Raw genomic sequence first — 5,323 nt, 5'->3', positions numbered from 1 at the left:
TGCAAGAAAATAGGCCATACTTAAAAGACTTTTTTTTTTTTTAATGACATCAGAATTGTTTATTTCACAACTGTAACATGAATTCTATAACCATTCTAGATGTTGGACATTTAGGCTGAATCTATTTTTTCATGATTATAATTAGCAAGTTGCCTTTTGGAAAGGCTATACAACTTTTTTTCTCATTTCTGAACATAAAATGTTGATGAAAAAAATATATTGGGAAAGACTTTTAAGAAAAGGATAGGTAACTTACAGATTTTTTATATCTATCCAAATAGTCCTTCAACTATAAGTCAATAGGCAAATAGCTTTAAATTTAAAATCATATAAAAATGATTTATTTGAGCCTTTATTGAGGCAACACTGGAGGACAGATCTTTTTTACTTGACGTTGAAAGGTAAAGATGTACTTGAAGCTGCTAATCAACCACATAAATACACTTGTTTGCATACAGTTTCAACTTCTTCAGCACAAAGATAAAGCATTAAGTTATCACGATACCCATCTCCAAAGGTTAGTTCATTGATGAAGTAAATAGAATCTTGGGCATGGTGTTCGCTTGATACCACGAATGCTGTTACCAAAAATCTTCCCAAGAAACATTAACTTTGCCCCTTTCTAGGTAAAACAAATTAAATCTGTAAAAGATCTTATATGCTTGAGTTAGAAAAACCCTGAATATATTTGGGTTGGTGACAAAAGTGAAATATAACACCCCTGCCACTTTGAACAAAACTACATAGATTGTGAACTGTAGTAAAATATGTCATATATTCGTTTTTGAGAAGCCATCTGAAAAAGAGTATTATGTTTTTCTTCAGTGGTAAAGAGTTGCAGTGTCTAAACCAAGTTTTCTGCTGGCTACACTCTGCTATTTCTGTTCTTGACCTCTATGGTTGACAGCAGCAGATGAGAAAAATGAAGTCTGTGATAAGTTTGTCTGTAAGAGAGCTGCAGTGCTCTTTATTACTGATCTTGCAGCCAGGGTGCAGGATACCCAGGTCATGAATTGGGTTCCTTAGTTCAGTTGCCCAGAGGATGCCAACTCATATTCCCAGAGCAGATCAAACTGCCAAGTAAAATGAGGATAGTGAAGCTGTATTAATTTTACTTCTCTCAGAAGAAAAAAAGGATGGTGTAGCTACCTCTCAAAAAGAGATTACCTACGAAAGAAGGAAAAATTAATCCAGAAAAACTTAGGGGCATCCATAAAATACCAGAGTCGTTTTTAGCCCAAGATCAACCATTAAAAGGAAGACCTCAAAGGTGTTTCATTTCCTATGTACATTAGTGTATCTGGTAAGTATTTGATTTGAACAAGTTACCTCTACCTGAACATGCTGTGTCTCTTTGTCTTGCTGTGACACTTTGGATAAGGTCTCTGCAGAAAATATAGAAGCAACTGACCAAAGAGTTGTTAATGAGAATACAGCTCTTATCTCTCACCAATGACTACATGGAAGAATTTAGAGCCTGTTTCAATAACAATATGTTGTTCATCCTTCAGTCAGTTGGAAAGAGACCAGAAGCAGGAGAGACAAGAGTACACGCTGGCCAATGGTGTTAGTAATGAAGAGAGAGAGGAGGAGAAGGAAAGAGATAGATGAGACAGAAAATGGAAGAGAAAGTGTTGAAAACAGAGGAGCCTCAAACTCAGTCTGCCCCTAATACTGATGAGGCACAGAAAACCAAGGACATTTCTATAAAGTTCATGAACACAGATGAGGAGGCTGAAGGTGGCCCAGATGCTGATTTCTTTAAGGAGAAATAGTACTGTGTGCTTCGGTTGGTTGGATCTTGAAGAGAATTCATTGTAAAATAAAAATTTGTCAGCCAGGCGCGGTGGCTCACACCTTTAAAACAAATACAAAAATTAGCTGGGCATGGTGGCATGTGCCTTTAGTACTAGCTACTCCAGAGGCTGAGGCAGGAGAATCGCTTGAACCTGGGAGGTGGAGGTTGTGGTGATCCGATATCTTGCCACTGCACTCCAGCCTGAGCAACAAAGCGAGACTCTGTCTCTAAATAAATAAATAAGTAAATATAAAATAAAAAATTGTCTAAATCCATTGACAAGAAAAAAGTGACCAAAATCACACGCAAAAGAAATGAGAAATTTTACCTGAATAAGAAAATAATTCTTACTGATGAAGGGAAGTAGGTTCAGCGCTGGCCAGCGATGCAGAAATGCATCTTAAAGGATGCGAAGGAAGGGGATTGTAGTGGCATAAACCTTGAAAAATCAAAAGAAAGGCTTCAGGAAGTGGAAAAATTTGACAAAGAAGAGTAGAGGAAAAAAGTTAAGACAAAGCATATGGAGAAAAGACTTTAAAGGGGAAGCAAAAGGAGAAGCCAGCAAGGCCAAAGATGAAGGGAATGTCTTTTAGGATCTCAGTGGTAATAATGGGAAATTTGATTAATTCACTCTTAGATCCTCGTACATACAGAGGTCTGAAGAATCAGATAGCGAAGATATGGAAAATCAAATTAGTAGTTCCAGGAAAACCCATAGAAGGAAGAAAAGGAGCCACAGTAAAGTGGACAATGTGAAACTACTATTATAACACGTCGCAAATGAAAGAAGGCCAAGCGAGAATCCTCAGAGTCTCTGGATACAGTTCTGTCTTTAGCAGAAGACAAAGAGCTTAAATTTTATCTAAGAGCTTAAACTATATCTGCTCAAAATCAAAGCTAAATACTTCTGCTCTTCTCTCCTTGAAACCTGTGCTCATGACTGTGTGGGCCAGATGTCAAAAAAGCTTTGGAGTAGTTAAGTAACAAAAGTCCCATACCTAAAAGATCAGTGCAACTGCAGACTGAGGTAATGGTATGTCTGACACCCTTCTTCCCCATCAGATAATCTACTTAATATGAATGTGGATTATAAAAATTCCCCAGCCCGATTTCCAGCATGTGTATTGTTAGACTTTAGTCCATTTCTTTATTTTACTGCCAACTTGTAGAGTCTCCATTCATTTTTAGAAATTCTTGTCTTGTTTACTATACAGAATATAGTATGTACTATTTAATATTAAAGAAACTTTCTCACGATTTTGATGTTTTTAATGTTTCCAAGGAGTGAAAATGTGATGGAGGCACCCTGAGAAATGAATATTTTTAAATTGAGATGATCATTAATAGAACCTATTTCCTATTTCTAATAAAAGTAGAACATTTAGGAATAAATTCAACAAAATACATGCAAAATCTATAAGAACAACAAAACTCTACTGAGAAAAATTAAATATAGAAATAAATGAAGAGAGATGCCATATGGTTGGAAAACTCAATTAAATGACATTTCCCTCAAAATTGATCTGTAGATTCAACATAATCCCTAGCATAAATCCACGGGCCTTTTTGTAAAATTAGCAAGCTAATTCTAAAAGTTACATGGAAATGTAAAAGACTGAGAAAATCTGACAAATCTTAAAAACATAGCTGGAAGACTTGACTTTGCACCATAACTATAAAGCTGCAGTAATCAAGATAGCATGGTGCTGCCATAAGGATAAACTAATAAATTAATGCAATTGAACAGAGACCATAGACCCACTTATATAGTCCTTTGATTTCAAACAAATCCAAAGCAACCAAGTAGGGAAAGGAAAGTTTTGCAGTAAATGGTGCTGGGTCAACTAGATATCCACAAGCAAAAATATAAATCTCAATTTCTGTCTCGCATCATGCATATAAATCTATTTGAGATGAATCATACTACTAAATATAAAAAGCTAAAGCCATAAGAATTTAAGAAAACACCAGAGAATATCTTTATGACTTGGGGATAGGCAAAGATTTCTTAGGATGTAGAAAGCAGTCACTGTAAGAGAAAAGCTTTAAAGAACAGACTTCATTGAAAAAACCAAACTTGTGTTTATCAAAAGATACCACTAAGAAAACAAAAAACAAGCCACAGACTGAGAAAAATATTTGTAAAATGTATATTTGTCAAAGGAATATATAGCTAATTTATACAGCTCCATAACAAAAGGCCAAACAACCAGAAACTAAAAAGGAGGAATAGGGAACAAATGATTTGAAAAGACACTTTGTAACACAGACACTGCACAACGGAAGTTATTCAAATGGTCAGTAAGCATGTGATCAACGTCATTTGTCATCTGGGAAATGCAGGTTAAAATGAGAATGAGAAACCCACCATACTGTCTAAAATTAGATAGGATCTAGAGCAACTGGCATTCTTATACATTAGGTAAGAGGGTTAAATGGTACAACCACTTTAGGAAAAAGATCTGGCAGTTTCTTACAAAGTTAAATACACTTACCCAATGATTCAGCAGTTCTCCTAGATATTTGCCTAAGAGAAATGAAAATAAAAATCCACCAAAAAGATTCTTATGAGAAGTACATACATAATATATGTACATAATATAGCTTCATTCATACTAGCCAGAAACTGGAATAGCCCAGGTTTCCATCAGTAAGAGAATGGATAAACAGACTGTGGTTATTCATAAAATGAAACACTGGCAAATTATCTGTGAGGGAAAAGGATGAGAAAAGTCATTGCTTCTAGGGGATGGGGCAGGAACTGACTGGGAAGGATTTTGAAGGAACAAACTTTGGGTAGTGGTAATGATTTGGGTTACAAGGTATATGTATTTGTAAAAAACTTACGGAATGGTACACTTAAGATTGGTGCATTTCATTTATATAAATTTTGCCTCAAGAAATAAAAAAGAGCTTTAAAAAATCACAAGGAAGTACTTTTTTATGTCCATTAGATTGGCAAAAATGTTGGAGCATCCTGAACTTATCTTGCCCTGCTAGTGGTTATACAAATTGAATCAACCGTATAATACATTTGCATTAACTAATAAGTTGTGCATATATCAACTAAGCAACTCCACTCGGAGGCATAGAAACTCTTGGTAATCTACATAGAGAAATACATAATATGTTCCAGAAAACTGGAAACAACTCAGATATCCATCAATAAAAGACACAAATTGTGCCACATTCAAACATATCATCATGGATAAGTCTCATGAACAGAATAAAACCAAGAAACTTAAGAATACTTCCAATATGATTCCAGCCAACATAACTCCATCCAAAATTTTGCAAAATTAAGCAAGATATTTATTAGGGATATATATGGTAACACTATAAAGGAAAGCAAAAACAACAACAACAAAAAAGGATAGCTGGGGAGAAGGCATGGGAAAAAGGATTGGAATTGGAATGGGAAAGGCCATAAAAGGGACTTCAAAGTTATAAGTAATGTATTCTCTAAACTGGCTAGTGGGAAAACAGGTGTTCATTTTACTATTCTGTATAACTTGCACATATGTT

The 5,323-nt window shown here is 35.2% G+C and overlaps 1 protein-coding gene across 29 annotated transcripts in view; it reads left to right on the top strand.

Moving 5' to 3' along the window:
• The window catches only part of ZNF438 (zinc finger protein 438), a 182,378-nt gene that overhangs the window by 105,881 nt on the left and 71,174 nt on the right, over positions 1-5,323 (top strand).

Source organism: Pongo abelii, chromosome 8 (genome assembly GCF_028885655.2).
Source record: "Pongo abelii isolate AG06213 chromosome 8, NHGRI_mPonAbe1-v2.0_pri, whole genome shotgun sequence".
NCBI classification, from domain to species: Eukaryota; Metazoa; Chordata; class Mammalia; order Primates; family Hominidae; genus Pongo; species Pongo abelii.
This window is presented reverse-complemented; position numbering and strand designations above follow the sequence as displayed.